The following is an 18,711-nucleotide window of genomic DNA, read 5'->3' on the forward strand; positions in this document are numbered from 1 at the left end:
TTGAGGGGACCCAAAGTACTGACCAGCTGGCAAGGAACACTCTCAGGTCTGATAAGGGTCTGAGAAATACTTCAGACTGGCTGAAAACTTCATCATCAACTGTTCTGCATTGGAGGTGGATTAAGTTTTGGCCATCATTGTTCTAATATGTATCCTTTGTCCCACCTTTACAATCACTCTGGTTAGCAAATCCAATAGGGATTCACTAGTTGATGCTAAACCCCACCATTGTATGTCACTAGGTCAGCCATTGTCTGAATTTCAAACCCACTCTTGTATAATCAGCTTTCTGATGCAAACCAATTTCTCCTCTGTCTGTTGCTCCCTGTTAGGATCCACCAGTAGGGAATTCTAGAAGGAAGTTGGAGAGAAGGAGGAGGCAAGGTCCACTGCTTCCTGACGGCTTTCTGTGTGCTTCCTGTTTTTGACAGGAGATTCCCAATACATTCTCACCCCAACAGAAGTAGTTTGTTCTGCTAGCAACACTTGAATCCCTTTAGCCATTTTTCTAACACTCATAGAATCTGTCTCTTACATCCAGAGACACTAGTATTAAGCAGGTAGTACCTCTTCCTCTGAAATGCAGAGGTCTGCATTTCATTTCCAAACTGCTAACTTTTCATAATTCCAGCCCCTTCCCTTTGTTCCCTTAGCTCAAAGAGCAGCATTTGCTAATTGTGTGATACCTTAGACTCTTCTTTTTGTCTTTTCAGTTTTTTTATACTTATTAAATTTTCTTCATTGCAGTAACCAATATGGTTTCTATCTCCAGATGGGCTTTTACCATGTGGAGATTACATTTGAACAGCTTTATTAAAATATAATTTGCATACCATAAAATTCACTCATTGACAATGCACATTTATAATATTCAGTAGACTCACAGAGTTGTAAAAACATCTCCAATACCTTATTCCAGAACATTTTCATCACCCCAAAAAGAGATCAACTGTCCATGAGCACTCACTCCCCATTCCCCCTTCTCCCCAGGTCCTGGCAACCACTAATCTACTTTCTGTTTCTATACAGTTGCATATTCTGGACATTTCACATAAATGGATTCTAATGAACAGAATCGTGTTCCCCAAACTTACATGCTGAAGTCTTAACCTCCAATGTGACTATATTTAAAGATAAAGACCTTTGAGGAGATAATTAAGACAAAACAAGGTCATAGGATAGGCTCCTAATCCATAAGACTGGTGTCTTTGTAAGAAGAGAAAGAGATATCCAGGGCATGGGAATATACAGGAAAGGTCATGTGAGGAGATGATGAGAAAGTAGCTGTCCACAAGCCAAAGAGACACCTCAGGAGAAGACAATCCTGACAACATCTTGATCTTGAACTTCCAGTTTCCAGAACATTGAGAAAATAAATTTCTGTTTAAGCCATTCAGTCTTTCATATTTTGTTATGGCAGCTCTAGCAAGGTTAGACATAGAGTCATACCATTTGTGATCATTAATGACTGACTTCTTTCACTTATCATAATATTTTCAAAATTTAGCCATGTTGTAACAGGCATCAGTACTCACTCTTTACCACATTTTGTTTGCTCATTCATCAAGTGATAGACTTTGTTTCACTTTTTAACCTATTATCAAAAAAGCTGCTATAAACATATGTAGGTATATGTTTTCATTTCTCTTAGATATACACCTATGTGAGAGATTATATTTTAATGGGAGAAATCGAGAATAAGAAGCAACATATATAATCATGTTAGATTGTAGCATATAGTTGCACTTGAAGAGAGCTCTTCAACCCAAAGATGGCAGATTAAGGGATATCTAGTCAATGTGCCTCAAGACCACAGTTTATGGAACATCCTAAGTATTGTACTCAAAAACATTATTCCTTATTCTGTTTTCACTCTCATTCTGTTTTCACCCTCAATTTGATGTCCTGAAAAGTTCAATTCAAATTGATAATCAGTTACTCAGAGTTAGTGTATATCCACACATACTTCACTTATCTTCAACACAGTACCTAGATTCTCTCTTATCCAAATGACATTCTGGTTTAGAAATTTTGAAGTATCTAAACTTGCTCTAAATCTTTCCTTTGCAAAGGAAATGCATAATTTCTGGTTACATATTTGTGTACAGACTGCTTAAACTTTTCCCACTTTCTATATGCTTGAATTCTGCTACCCAATCCAAGCCACCATCACTCTATCACAGATGAGATTTTAAAATCCGGGATCTACAGCTGGCATTCTTCCTAATGTGTAATGAAGATTGAGTCATGTATAGTTTGAAGCATTTTCCAGATAGGATCCATTTATAATCCCATTGATCAAGAACACAGGCCCACCCCACAATAAGAAAGGCTTAATTATGCAGTCTTAATCCTAGCAGTACCTCTGTGATCTTGGCACTAACCTCACTGAGTTTCAACTTCCTCGACTACAAAATGAAAAGTTTGGATGAGATGATATCTAAAGTCCTTTTTGCGGGGATTCCTGGGTGGCTCAGCGGTTTAGTGCCTGCCTGTGACCCAGGGCGTGATCCTGAAGTCCAGGGATCAAGTCCAGCATTGGGCTCCCTGCATGGAGCCTGCTTCTTCCTCTGCCTCTTTCTCTGTCTGTCTCTCTCTCTCTCTCTCTCTCTCTCTCTCTCTCTCTGTGTGTCTCTCATGAATAAGTAAATACAATCTTTAAAAAATAAATAAATAAAGTCCTTTTCGCTTGAAAATGTATATATAACTTTGATTCTATAACTATTTAAGTAGCAACCACATTGAAATTACAAGTCACACATGATAGTCTATCTAATTTAAGGAGAGTTAGCAAATGGGAAAATATTCCTTGCTATAAATTAGAAGTGTCTGCCACTTCAACCTAAGGACTGTTATTAGAGAAACTATCCTTAACAAGTTTACATGTCCCAATGACCACCTAATTTGTGGTATATTATTTTTCAAATTTATACCTTTATATAAGAATGTTTGTCTCTATGGCCAATTCTAAGAATCTGCAGTGAGAGCTTTGGGAGTAAATCTCGCAAAAAATTTCCATCCTCAGGATTGTCACATAATTTGTAATGCCATTATTTGCCATTTCTTTAGCAAAGAGACTCTTATGCTAATGCAACCATGTTTTAAAGAGAAACACATAAGTCAAGGGATCTCATTAATATTTTATAAGAAATAGTTTATTGATGAGTTACATGAACCAAAATTTGGAGGCCCTGGGCAATTAGGTATGTTTTGTGGCAAGGAGAGAAGAAAAAATGTTTCTAACAGGGTCCTTGAGGATGTAAGGCCAGGGTACTGGGTCTAGAGGAGAGAAGAGCAAAACAGCAGGAGGGTAGGGAAGGAAAGTGGTAGTAGGCTGCCAAGGTGAGGCTGCAGTTGAGAATCACAGAGAAGTTACAAAATAGTGAATTAACAGCTTCTCAAGACCATCCTTACTTCAAATGGTATTCCAATTAGCCCTGTATGAATATGGCCCACTCAATGTGTTTCGAGTCAAAGCACTCAAATTCACTTGTATTCTAACTTAATATTCCTGCATCACCAAACAATTCATTTATATATAGGGAAGATATTAACTATTAACTTACATGATATAAGTAATTAAAGTTAGACTTTTATTCTATGAAAAAATATATTAATAAACACTAAGGAAACTTTGAATTAAGATAATTTCAATGTCAATGTCTTGATCACTTAAATAACATGGAAAGAGTATGAGAGAATGTTAACCTACATATAAAACATTCAAATACATTCGGGTTTATCTACCTTTCTATGCTGATCATTGATGTTAAAAAAGTAATTTATAAATTAAACATATACCGTAAGTTCAAATTGATAGTAAAAATAACTAAATATTCAAATATGTTGACAGTTTTAGGGTAAAATGCAAAAAAAAAAAAAAAATACAAAAAAGCCTTGCAAAAACCTTTCAATGGAAAATTGAACTTTTGGGACACCTGGGTGGCTCAGTGGTTAAGTACATGCCTTCTGCACAGGGCATGATCCTGGAGTCCCAGGATTGAGTCCCACCTCAGGCTCCCTGCATGGAGCCTGATTCCCCCTCTGCTTGTTTCTGCCTCTCTCTCTCTCTTTCTGTGGCTCTCATGAATAAATAAGTAAAATCTTAAAAAAAAAAAAAAGAAAGAAAACTGAACTTTGATAGTTATTTTTAAAAATATTTATGAGTTACTTTTACTTTATTATGAGAAAAAGTCTCTTACTTTTTTTTCTTTAATATACCATACTTAGTTGACAAATGCAAATCTTTGAGAGGATATCCCAGCAGAAACCATTGTGGTTTGAGGGTTTTCTTGTCATCTTGTATTAGAGAATATGATGCTGAATCATATACACTTAACAAATCAAAAAGCAACAGACATGTGTAAGTAATGAAAATTCCCCATAGTAAGTAATCATCATGGTGCCACTAAAGGAAAACAAGACCTTTTATTTACTTAACACATTTTGCCATGTTCCATAGAGGAAGAACATTTTTACCAAATACTATTGAACTGAAATCCTGCCCATCCAATTTCATCTTCATACAGATTTTAATACTGGCTACGGTAAATACTATTTTCTTCATGAAGATGAATTTTCAGTTGACACAAAGGACATTGTTTTTATAATTCATACAGATGAATATAGATATCCTTTCCAGAGTTTTAGGGAAAATCCAAAAGACTCAAATATTCTTCATAATGGAAAGCCAAAGGAAAAGTATGACAGACTTGGTGGTATAATAGTGACCAGCTCTGCAACATATGAACAAGTAGAGCTATTTTTTTTCTATGTTACAGGCCTAGCTATGAATTATATGTTGTAGAACTACAAAAAATAAAAATTTCATAACCAGAAGGAGAATAAAAATGGGGAAATAGAGTCACCAGTGGGTAAGAGGTTTTAACTCATTTCTGAAGGGCAAAGAGTATGAAAGCTGATAGATTGATGAAACTATTTGAGAAAGTTGGAGCCTAAGACATGCTATGAAAGATTATAAAGAAATAAGAGGGGATCCCTGGGTGACGCAGCGGTTTGGCGCCTGCCTTTGGCCCAGGGCGCGATCCTGGAGACCCTGGATCGAATCCCACGTCAGGCTCCCAGTGCATGGAGCCTGCTTCTCCCTCTGCCTGTGTCTCTGCCTCTCTCTCTCTCTGTGTGACTATCATAAATAAATAAAAATTAAAAAAATAAGATCTTAAAAAAAAAAAAAAAAGAAATAAGAGGTGGCAGCCATCTGCCATTGAGAGCCCCAGAAATTATGTCAAGAACAAACAATGAGAGGCACCTGGGTGGCTCAGTTGGTTGAGCTTCTGAGTCTTGGCTTTGGTGTAGGTCATAATCTCAGGGTCAATCTCAGGATTGAGCCCCCATGTCAGGCTCTGCATTAAGTGCAGAGTCTGCTACAAATTCTCTTCCTCTCCTTCTGCTCCTTCCCCTGCTCATGTTCGCTCATTCTCTCTCTCTCTCTCTCTCTCTCTCTCAAATAAATAAGTAAAATCTTCTTTAAAAAAAGAACAATGAGGAAGATGAAAATAGAGATATTAAATGAAAATCTGCATATGGGACAATTTACAAATCTGTACCTCCATTTGGCAGAATTTGCAAATTCAGAGTATGTCCTCTAAGTGAAATATCCAGGGATTATCCTCTGACAAATTTGAACATACCTCCTGGGTTAAGTCGAGATCTCTAATGTGAAAGTCCCTGTCAAGAATTTGAGTTGGGTTTTTTGAGGGGCCTGAGACCTGATAGTTGCTCTCTGTTCACTGGGCTTAAAGTAAGCCTGTCAGTGAATAACCTATGTCTAGCCACAAACTGAGCTGTTTACCACTTAGCAGAGGACATGCACAATAGCTAACCAATACTTCTTTCTTAAATATAAACAGAAAACCAAGGGTTTCCAGACAAATAAGGAAAAGGAATAGTATGGAAGAAAAAAATATATATAAATTAATAGAAAAAAATCTTAGGATGAAGTAATTCATGAATAGAAGATAAATTTTAAGGAATTATAATTAACACACTCATAGGGGTTCAAGAAAAGATTATATTCACACAAAAAAAGAATAGGATACTATGCAAAAGGAATTCTATGACAAAGAAAGCTCATGAGGAGTGAAAATACAGTCTCTGAAATTCAAATTTTCAATTAAAATACATGTAAATAAAGCCAAGGAAATTTCCAAGACTGTGGAAAAAAGACAGAGAATCTAAATATAAGAGGGAAAAAAAAACCTTGAAGGGCAAAGCTAAGATTTCTAACACCATACTAGTAAATTTTTAAATGGCAGGAAATTCTCAGAGAAATAATAGAAATGTGAAACTATTGAGTTTTTGAGCAGCAGGGACACTGACTATGACTTGTGTGTTAATAAGATAATCCAACCTCAGTAGCAAAAAAGACTATAGAGAAATGAAGGTAGAACCAAGAAAATCACTTAGGTAACTAAAAACATCTAGGTAAGAGATGATGAATATGTTGGGTGAAAGTAGACCTAGTGAGAAATGGTTAGGTTCTAAACAGAACTTAAAGCTAAAATCAACAGAATTGTGTTAGATGTGGGATGTGAGCAAAAACAGGCACAAGAAAGTCTCAAATTTTTTTGACCCAAGCAATTGGATGAATGCAATTCTGGCTTACTGAGATGGAGAGGACTGCAGAAGAAACAGGTTTTGAAGGTGGAATCTGGGGGGAAATATGTAATTTGGATTGGACATATAATATATGAAGTTCATATCAGACATCTGGTTGGATACATTGAATCCGTAGTGGAATATAGAGTCGGCAATTCTAAGTAGATGATTCTGGCAATATTGCATAAATGACATTGAATGCTAAGGCTCCAGATGGGTTCACCAAAGACTGAGTATATAAAAAGAATAAAAAATCCAAAACTTGAACACTGAAGTACTCTAATATTCAGATATGGAGAAAGAACAAGCTGAGAAAGAGCATCTAGTGAGATATAAAGGTCACCAAAAGAGAGTGGTATACCAGAGCCCAAGTGTTTCAACAAGGGAGAAGTCATCATCTGTGTCAAAACCTGTTTGCTTGCTTCAAAACCAAGTGAAATGAGAACTTAAAAGTGGCCACTGTTTTTACAATATGGAACTCTTTGGTGACACAATGAAAGCTATTCCTGTGAAGTGGTGAAAATGAAACCAGAATAAAGGGGGTTCAAGAGAGAACAGGGGAGAAAGTATTGGGAGATATACACAATCTTGTGGAGATTTCCAGAAAAGTTATCAGGAGAACTGGTGAGGTATTTGGAAGTATACTGAGATTAAATGAAGATCTTTATAATGTGTGATATTATAGAATATTTGTATAATATTGGGAATGTTCTTGCTTTGTTTTGTTTTGTTTTGTTTTATTTTTTCCAATGGGAATGTTCTTGTACACAGGAATGATTTGATTCAGGAGAGAGAGCACAACTGCAGAAACAATGTCTTTAAAATAGGAAGAGAAAAACAATGCATGAAAGAGGGACTAGTCTTAGGTGAAGCAAAAACAATGCTTTTTTTTTTTTTTTTTTTTTTTTTTTTTTTTTTTATGGGATGGCTGGCTCAGCAGTTGAGCAGTTGAGCGCCTGCCTTTAGCCCAGGGCCTGATCCCAGGATCCGGGATCGAGTCCCACGTCGGGGTCCCTGCATGGAGCCTGCTTCTCCTTCTGCCTGTGTCTCTGTCTCTGTCTCTGTCTCTCTCTCTCTCTCTCTGCCTCTCTCATGAATAAATAAATAAAACCTTTTTTTAAAAAAATTCATTTTTTGCAATCAAAAGGAAGGCAAAATGTTTGGAGATAGACATGAGCAGATTGGTAGATTTATGCAAAAGAGCACAGGAGCTCTCTTTTGATTATTTCTACTTTTTTTAAGTGAAATAAGAAGAAAGGACACATTTTGAAAGAAGGCAGAAGAAAAAATGTGGGAAGTTAGGAGATAAAAAAGTGTTAAAAAAAAAAAACCTATAGAAGAAAAGTATAGCATCCAAGGAAATGAAGATGGATTGCAAGGTAACACTAAGAGCCTACCTGAGATTGATAGTCATGCACTTAAAGAGAGACACAGAAACCTGACTGGTGCATTTCTTCAGCTTTGGTCAACTGCTCAAGCAGCTGCATTCATGGGTGAAGAGTTGAATTTTATAGGCTCTGGGTTTTGCAAGACCAACATAAGGGCAGGAAGGACCAGCCAATAAACTAAGGTGGTAGTCAGGGAGTCATTATAATGATGGAGCATGACATCTAAGCTGAGTAAGGACAGGAGTGAGGAGATGAGGAGTATAATGAACAGTAAAAAAAAAAAAGAGAGAGAGAGAGAGAGAGAGAAGAAGAAGAAGAAGAAGAAGAAGAAGAAGAAGAAGAAGAAGAAGAAGAAGAAGAAGGTGGAGAATTGAAAAAAAAAAGAATTTTGGAGTCAAGGTATTACAAGAGTAAGAAAACAAGAGAGAAAGATAAAGAGAAAGCAGGCAGTGGTCTGAGATTAGAGTGCTTGAAATTGAAATTGAAATGTCAGGATCTAAGAGGTAACTAGAATAAGTGACTAAAGTGGGGTGGGAGGCAAACTCAGGAGACATGAGAAGGTCAAGGACATGAGCAGTTATGATATTGGAAGGATTCGTCTGCATAGATACTGAAATCACCAAGATGTATGACAGGAATTGTGTTGGAGGGAGATAAATGGTGAGTTAGTGGATAGCATCTACTTATGATAAAACGAGGGAGTAGTGTCCCAAGAATCTGTTCATGATCATGGCAAAGGTAGTATAAGTTTCTGAGAAGAATGGGACACCTGAGTGGCTCAGTGGTTGAGCGTCTGCCTTCAACTCAGGTCATGATCCTAGGGTCCTGGGATCAAGTCCTGCATCAGGATCTCCATGGAGAACCTGCTTCTCCCTCTGTCTATGCCTCTGCCTCTCTCTCTGTGTCTGGAGACACTTACTAATTTTTTTTTCTGAGAAGGAATGATTTAAACCAGAGGGTGGTATTATTGTGTCTAGAGGCAATAATAAGGGCAAAGAAGACCCCTAGTCCTACCTCAAGGAGCAGTGGCATAAAGTTCTGGGAGGAGAAATAGTCATGACTGAAGAGAACAGCAGAAGAAAGAGGTAGGCTCAGTTGAGAGCCAGATCCACTAAACCAAAAAACTGAAGTGGTTTTGTGACAAAGCTAAAGACATAGAGCAGAAGTTAATGAATTCAGTCAATATGGCCAAATTTAGCCCACCTCCTATTGTCCATAGCTGGGAGCTTATATTTGTAAATTGTTACATTTTAAATGGTTACGTAAGTATACCCATGATTTATCCTTGATTTTATCTTTTAGCCCCCTTGGCCTACAATATTTTCTAACTAAACCTTTAAAAAAAATAACCAACTCCTGAAATAAAGATTTTGCTAATGACTGACCAGGAAAATGTTTGAGTGGATTAAATTAGGGGATATACAGAATCATATGGGAATGGGAGTTTGAATGATGAGAAATGACTTAAGAGTTTCAGGCATCTTGTGTTGATGAAGGTAAACCAGATATAGTCATGGCCAAACTACTCCTAAGGGTCTTTTGATCAAACTGTGGTGGGAGGCTATAAATCAGTGGGAGTGTGAGGAGGTATGAGACCTTTGAAGGAGCTAATAGAACTTTTTGGTTCCCTGGTTCAGTCAATGCTTTGATGTCCTAGCTGTTTGAGGAAAAATCTGAGAACACGTGAAGCTCTGGATGTGTTTCCTGATGGCCTTCGAACTCTGTGTTTAGACTAACTCATACTTGCATATTATATAATTATCATTACAATTCCAGGAGAAAGATATCATAACTTCCATACCAATGAGAAAAAAAATTAATGATTTGACCAAGGTCACATAGGTAATAAAATCCAAACCCTCATCTAAAACCTAAGCCTTCAAACTAATAAGCAAATTACAGCTGACCTTTGAATGACATGGGTTTGAACTTCACGGGTACACTTATACATAGATACTTTTTCAACAAATGCAGCATAGCACTGTAAATGTAATTTCTTTTTTCTTATATTCTTAGTAACGTATTCTCCTCTCTGCTTTACCTTATTGTAAGACTACAGAATATGATGCATATACAAAATACGTCAACTAATTGTTTATGTTATCAGGACGACTTTTAGTCAACAGCAGGCTATATTAATAGTCAAGTTTTGGGGGAGTCAAAAGTTAGAAGTGGATTTTCTTTTTTTTTTAAGATTTTATTTATTTATTCATGAGAGACACACACAGAGAAAGAGAGAGAGAGAGAGAATGAGAGGCAGAGACACAGGCAGAGGGAGAAGCAGGCTCCATGCAGGGATCCTGATGTGGGACCAGATCCCGGGACTCCAGGATCACGCTCTGGGCCGAAGGCAGGCACTAAACTGCTGAGCCACCCAGGGATCCCTATAAGTGGATTTTCAACTGCAGGAATTGGGGTCAGCACTCCTAGCCCCTGTGTTGTTTGGAGTGAACTGGACTTTTTTCTCATGGTTGAACATTGTCCTAAGACTATACATTCGTAAACAGTACTCCCCAGCAACTGGGGAGTGCTTCCTGCAAGCCAGGAAACATAAAAAAAAAAAAAATTTTAAAGGATGCCATTCAACTCATTAAGCCTTGAGTCATTAAACCAAACATGTGGTTTGGCCACCCTACCATCTGAATGTCAAGAATATATTATCTGACTTACCAGAAACAAATGTACATCCAAAGAAAAGATAGCATATGCATGTATAAAGAGGACAAGATGGCATAATTTAACATAAACTTCTGTTAACAGTATTAGTGAAAAAGGGAAAAATGCTGAATTCTAGCACCAGAGACCTATTCTCTGATAAAAGGCAAAGACATGTCGTCACTTTCAACTAAGGCCTCTATAAAATGGCCATGTAATCACATACTTCCCTCCAAGCAAACTTCGAACAATTAGTTCAAACTCTAGAAACTTCAAGTCTCAGGCTTGCCCCAAATACGGTGACTAGGAAGGAAAGGAAATAGCTCTTCTCTTATTCTGCAAATAAATGAATTAGCATTCTTTTTTTTTTAATTTTTATTTATTTATGATAGTCACAGAGAGAGAAATAGAGAGAGGCAGAGACATAGGCAGAGGGAGAAGCAGGCTCCATGCACAGGGAGCCCGATGTGGGATTCGATCCTGGGTCTCCAGGATCGCGCCCTGGGCCAAAGGCAGGCGCCAAACCACTGCGCCACCCAGGGATCCCATGAATTAGCATTCTTAATCATATTTTAGTTGACTATGATTGTAACTCATTTCAATCTATCAGCCACTATATGGTGAAGCCTAATTTTCTAACATGAGGGACAAAGGTCCAACTAAGAATTATAGTAAATATTCTGCGTTTATCGACAAAGTTCCCCATTTGGTATTCTATCTGGTTTAATTTTAAAGCACCTCTTTCATTCTTTCATGAAAAAGTGTGCAATAATTGCCACATAACACAGTCCTCAGTGGTGCAAGTTAAATGTGTGGTACTTCATTTTTACAATGTAATTTTGACAATACAGTTGAAAAGAGTTTTTATTGAACACTGCCCTTTCAAAACTGTGTTTAGAAAAGTGAAGGATAGGGACGCCTGGGTGGCTCAGGGTTGAGCCTTTGGCTCAGTCGTGATCCTGGGATCAAGTCCCGCATCAGGCTCCTTACAGGGAGCCTGCTTCTCCCTCTGCCTAGGTCTCTGACTCTCTCTGTGTCTCTCATAAATAAATAAGTAAAATCTTAAAAAAAAAAAAAAGTGAAGGATCATTTGATTTACATCCGAAACACTTGAACCAATTCATAATTATCATAGTCTGCTCGACATGGAACTATTTCTCATAATTTCACTCTCTTTGACATGTTTATATCACTCATAGTTACTACAATGAAACATATGTTAAGTATTTATTCATTGATTCATCTTGATATATTTTTAAATATTTTATTTTACAGGCATGCAGTTTATATGACAGATCAAACAAACAAATAAAAGACATTGAGGTTATTCTCAGGGTTACATATAATCATGGTACATAAGACTTAAAAACAGTAATATAAGAAATACCAAAGGGCATACAAATATTTACTGAACTCCAGTACAGACAATCACGTCAATGGCGGTGTGTATATCAGTCAACTCAGGCGAAATAATACTGTGATGGCAAACAACCTAAGAAATCGCAGTGACTTACAAAATAAAGGTTTATTTCTCATACACATTAATGTCCATTTGGGGTAAGGAATGACAGCTATTCCATGTTCCTCGATTTCCTACCTGAAGGGAATTGTCTTAGGGCAAATGTAAAAGATAGCATGGAGGAACCACACATGAGCTCTTCAAACCTTTGTTTAGAAATATCACATGTTATTTCCCTTGGCCAAGGGAAATTGAGGCTGGGAAGTAGTCTCTGGCAAGCAGAGGGAGCACAGTGATTCCTCAGAAACCTAAAATATTTTTAACTATTTTTTAAAGCTAATGCACATTTTCCAGAGACAAAACATTTTAATACTATACAGGATCTCTTAAGATCCAAGGAGGAATGCCGCTTCACAGCTGGCCAGGAGCCAGGGCAACTGTGGCTCTCTTACTGAACGGTACCCTGCATGGGTTATATGGAACATATAGCATGTGTGTGATCGCCCTTCATTTTTCTCTATTTACATCTACCTGCCTGTCGCTTGGAATCAGATCCTATGTGGGCCTTAGGTTATCCAGCTCCTGACCCACTTCTGGCTTAGTGCGGCATCATTGGCCATCACACATTTCTATCACCAGCTCTCATCAATTCTGGCCAAGTCCTTTAATCCACACTACTCTGCTCTGCTTAAGGAGCCCCACGCCTGCAGCCTCTGCATCCTCCAAGCACCTGTATCACATCTGCCCATGTTCACTCAGTCCAAATCCCAAATCCCAGACCCAGTGCCTCATCTCAAGTTCAGCTGATTAATGCTGCTGCATTCTACTGCTGAGTAAGAGTACCTATAAAAACAATGTGAAGACACAGATTATTAAACAGATACATTTTTGTTAAGTAAAATTTGCAAACAGATGGTCCAAAGGATGCAAACCAACTTCCTGGGTAGTAGTAAGCTTAAAAATTACTGTTCTTAAAAAAAAAAAGAAACAAAACAAACAAACAAACAAACAAAAAACACTGCTGTTCTTTGAGTTTATTATAAGTGGGAAGCCTTTATTGACTAGAATGGTCAGGAAAGGGTGCAGGATAAGAGACATAGGCACTTTGCCTAAGTAGGATTTGAAAGAATGAAACAGTAACTCAAATGATCATGCTTATTTAGCAACTTATAAAAAAATGTCATTAAATATACACAATTACTGAATAGAGATCACATATACTTTAAAATTCATTAGTTTTATCTATACCATTTATATATCAAAGCATCAAATTATAACACAGCTAACATTCATAACAGCATTGGCATAACTATAAACCTTACTAGTTTATTCCGAGGTTAAAAAAAAGTCAAGTACAAATTACACAAATCAAACTTGTGCATCTAATGCATAGTCTGACTACTAAGGAAAGATAGGTGGTAAATAAATACTAATTGATCTCAGGGACGCCCCGGGGGCTCAGCGGTTGAGCGTCTGCCTTCGGCTCAGGGTGTGATCCTAGAGTCCTGAGATCGAGTCCCACGTCTGGCTCCCTGCATGGAGTCTGCTTCTCCCTCCGCAGGTGTCTCTGCCCCCACCCCCATCTCTCATGAATACAGAAATTAAAAAAAAAAAAAAATCTTTAAAAAAAAAAACTAATTTGATCTCATCTTCAGTGTCAAATCTTTACAAAACATGTTACTGCTTCTTTGATTATGGCACTGCCAAGCTGTTTTTCTCCAGGTAGAATGCAAAGGCAGACGCGTGGTTTTGGGATAAAGGAGCCCACCTGTATAGGCGTCAGCCTCTGCTCAGCACAGAACAGGTCTCAGAAACAAGAGAGAGAAATCTCTCCCGTTTCTGCCTTCCTCCCTCAGACATAAGTGGATGAATCTAAACCTGATGGCACTTTATGAAAGCTATGTTTGAGGGCAGTACCCAAGGCAGCTGATCTTTCTCTTTTGTTGCAAAAATAAGAGACTTTGTTTACAATCTTTCTGTTTAGAGGCAGTAAGTCATTTTTCCTCCCTAACATATGAGAGCTATTTTACATAATCTCTTCCAATTTTCCTGAGAGTCTCCTCCAGGGACTAGCAATTCAGGTGAGCTGGTGAGTTTTTGTCTTCGTTGATTTTCTGTGCAAAGGGGGCTAGTCTTGACAGCTCAGCCACTAGCTGTTTCCAGGAGGCCCTGGAACAACACTGGTCGTGAGTGTTGGCATTCCTTCACAGAGGGACGATAACAGACGGCACTGAGGCTGATGTGTGATCAAGGTACTGATCTTTTAGTGGCATTGCTTCAGCTTTCCATGCGGGAATCCCTCCAGGAAAAAAAGTTCAAGCATTGAACTGACATTCTCTATCTTTGTTTTTAGATCTGAGATGGAAGGGAAGGGGATTAATTTCTCGTATGAATTAAAGATGATTCTAACAATATGTTTCTTTACAAGGTTAATAAACAGGAAAAGGCAAGTGATCAAGATGTAACCATAATTATTACTAGATTTGCTTCAGACTGCTACTTAAAGCTACAAGACACTATCATTACAGGCAAGCCTCTTTAATGTCAACATCATTTTAAAATTACTCAGGATTTTTCAGTAAGTGGTCCAAGCTATTCAAGTTTAAAATGACATCATAAAAGTAGTGACATATTTTTACCATTCAACAGTAATAAAAATAGTAAGATTAAAGTGTCTACTAGTCTCAGTCTATCGTTTGCCTGGCTACTAAAGGCAAAAAGAATCCCACAGAGTAGACCAATAATTATACGTGTAAAATTAATTTCAGATTAAAAGTAAGGATCAAATTATGTAGGAAGTCTGTGGTGTTGTTCTGAGGGCTGATTAGAATAAGGTACAAGTAATTTTTAGAAATTGGCAGAATATTCATTATCACCCATTACTAATACGAAATGCACGTTAATTCACTCAATAGTGGATGCTTTCACAGAAGACCTCCTTTCTTTGAGATACCTTCCTTGTTGGGCAGCATAGCCACAAGGAACGCCAACAGTATAAACTTCCACAGTTCACTTAATTTGCTAATCTATAAGCACATTCAAATAAAGTTTACTTGAAACTGAAAATTGAGATATGAATATCTCAAATTGCTTAATTGCTCAAATATTTATATTCTTATTTCCCATTGCTTTAATCATAACATTTTTAAAAGATTTATTTATTTATTTGAGAAAAGAGAGATAGAGAGTGAGTAAAAGGAGACGTAGACTCCCTCCTGAGCATGGAGTCTGAAGCAGGGGTTGATCCCAGGACCTTGAGATCATGACCTGAGCCGAAACCAAGAGTCTGCTGCTCAAACAACTGAGCTTTCCAGGAACACCTAATCACAATTTTTTAAAAAGATTTTATTTATTTATTCATGAGAGACACAGAGAGAGAGACAGGCAGAGACATAGGCAGGGGGAAAAGCAGGCCCCATACAGGGAGCCCAATATGGGACTCGATCAGGGGACCCCAGGATCACACCCTGAGCCGAAGGCAGATGCTCAACCACTGAGCCACCCAGGCATCCCCCCTAATCACAACTTTTGCTGGTGAAATTATATTTATCCTATCAATGGAATGTAATTTTGGAGACAGTTATTTATATTGTGGTTCCATTAATATGTCAGCATAGCTCAGTAGTCAAGAGCATAGATTCTGAGTCAGGAATGCCTGGCCTTGAAGCCTGGTTCTGCCACCAGATGTGTAACTTTGGAAAGTGACCGAATCTTTCTAGGCTTTCATTTCATTATCTCTAAAAATGAGAAGTACCTACCTCATAGAGTTGTTTTGGTTTTAAATTTGTCATACATTAAGTACCTAGCAGTAACAGGCTCATAATAAGTGCTATGCAACTATTTGCTCTATCATTACAGATATTATTATCATCATAATTATTAATAGCTGACTGACTTTTATCAAATATAACTATTCTTATCAAATCTATTTTTTATCCTAAAAATGAAATAATAAGATTCTTCATCTCATAGGGTTGTAACAAGAATTGAAAGATGCCACTCATGTCAAACGCCTGACAAAATCCATGGTGCTTGGGATTCATGGGTAATTTTAAGAAGCTAATTTTGGGGATTTCTCAGTTCTTTAGGAGAGGAGACCATAATGGGGGCACCTGGGTGACTCAATCAGTTGAGCATCTGACTCTGGACTTTAGCTCACGTCATGATCTCAGAGTCGTGAGACTGAGCCCTGTGTTGGGCTCTGCAGTGGGCATGGAATCTTTTTTTTTTTTATAATCAATTTATTTTTTATTGGTGTTCAATTTGCCAACATACAGAATAACACCCAGTGCTCACCCTATCAAGTGCCCCCCTCAGTGTTAGGCATGGAAGCTGCTTAAGATTCTCTCCCTCTTCTGCTGCTCCTCTCACCCCCCGCCCCCACTGTTCTCTCTTTCTATCTCAAATTAAAAAAAAAAAAAAAAAAGAAGGAACCATATGAATTCTGGCTCACTAATTTTCTAGTTATCACTAACTCTCCCCCTCCTCTCACCTATGTGTATAAAAGGGGCTCTCCAGTTGTGGCAGTCTCTGAAAAGGTGGATGTGACTATTTTCATCCTATTGCACCAATCTCCAACACTGTGGCCCTGCTACCTTATAAAAATACAATGTTCATAATTATAGTTGGAAGAAGGTATAATCACCAATATCCATATTCATGATGACACTTGAGACTAAGTACCAGTTCTTCCAAGGGTTGGATTTTCCTAACTCACTTCATATGTTTCAAAAGTGTCTTGCCTGAGATTTCTTGTCATCATTTCTATAATGGGAAAAATGTAAAATGTGCACTGCCATAGAGAAACAATCCCCCAAGACTCCATTCTGAAGAACATCATATCTCCAGTATCATATCCTTTGTTGTGGAAGAGAAAAGTGATATAGTTCATTTTTAGACCAGTTATCCAGATGCATGTGTATATACAAAACAGCCAATATTATTTGGATTTAATTATGTCTTCCAACCCGCTCAGAGTCTGAAATGAGACAAGAAGAGTAGGTCAAGTATGCTTTCTGTTCTCAAAATCCAGCTGACCTGACAAAGGTGTTTAAAATTAGGGAGCTGACACTCTCATCCCCTTGGTCTTCACCCCAGGATCTCATCAGCTTCTTCTCAGCCTCCTAATTTATGTCTAGTGTGCCATTATTTGAGTCTTGAACTTAGGTTGCATCACCAGTTATCTGCTTCTGTTATTCTATCCTTGGTGTGGGCTGTGCCTGGGAGAAACACCAGATAGAAAGAAGGGAAGAAAAAAAAGCAAAAAATCATCATATAATTTTTCTTTAATTTCATTTATTTATTTTAGATAGAGGGAGGGCAAGAGCAGGAGAGGCAGAAGAAGAGGGAGAGAGACTCTAAAACAGACACCTCTCTGAGCACAGAGCCCAACACATGCCTTGATGTCACAACACTGAGATCATGACCCGAGCCCAAACCAAGAGTCAGACACAAAACTCACTGTGCCACCCAGGCACATTTTTAAACAGATCTTCAATTCACCTTGATGCATTAAGATTTGAAAGATTAAATATTCCCATTGTGTATGAATAATGGTTTGGATAAAATCAGCTACTCTATTTTCTTTTTTTAAAAAATGGCTTTTGAATTTTTCAGGTAAAAATTATATTATTTGCTTCTTACCTTTCTGCTAGTTTTATTTATATGATCAAATATTGTTCTTAAAGTTTCACATTTTCTCACTTTACTTGGTTAGAAGTAAGATGCATCATTTCACTGGATATTGCTAAATCCAGTTTCACATCTTGAATTAAAAGTATTTTTCAACCTATGAATCATTTTCAAAATAAATCTACTTCACAGTGATAACAAAACTGACTAGATATATTAACATATGTACTTACCTACTATAGATTATTGAGAGGTTTTGAATACAAGTAATAAGAAAAATATTAGAGCCACCAACAGAAATTGAGAAATCAGGACTATATTTGTGTTCAGAGGAACACAATAAAATAAAATAATTTTTGTTTTAGAAAGGCTGACTTTGAGATGATGGCAGAGTATTTAAGAATAGGAAGCCATAGATACCAACTATTGTGTAAGAAAAAGGTCATAGTTATAAAGGAATATTTGGGAGTCATGAAACAGTAATTGCTCTGATTCTATAAAGACTTTTTATGGTAAAGTACCAATTATATGTTAGATACATATATGTCATTCTAAGTAACATTTATCATTTAGAGTGTTAGAAACAATTATTAATTATATTTTAGTACACCACATGTACAATGAGGTGCAAAGAAGTATCACAGAACAATTACTCCTACCTTTCGAGACCTGAGGCCAGCACCCTACTTATCAGTCTCTGGAATTGTGTGCATTTATTATAAAACCATTTGCTGATGGTCTGGATAGAAATCAGTCATATATCATAAAAGTCCATTGTGTTCAAACGGACACTGAATTGCTCCTTACTTTGCCTTTCTGTTCCCCTTTCTCTTTAGCACTGCTTTATAATGAAGTTCACCATTAACCAGATGCCATTTTACATCCAAGAGAAGACCATACTTCACAGCTAGATAAACTGATTTCTGTATTTAGTTTACACAAAAATCAGGGATGCTTCTA

This window comes from Canis lupus, chromosome 32 (genome assembly GCF_011100685.1).
Source record: "Canis lupus familiaris isolate Mischka breed German Shepherd chromosome 32, alternate assembly UU_Cfam_GSD_1.0, whole genome shotgun sequence".
Classification (NCBI taxonomy): domain Eukaryota; kingdom Metazoa; phylum Chordata; class Mammalia; order Carnivora; family Canidae; genus Canis; species Canis lupus.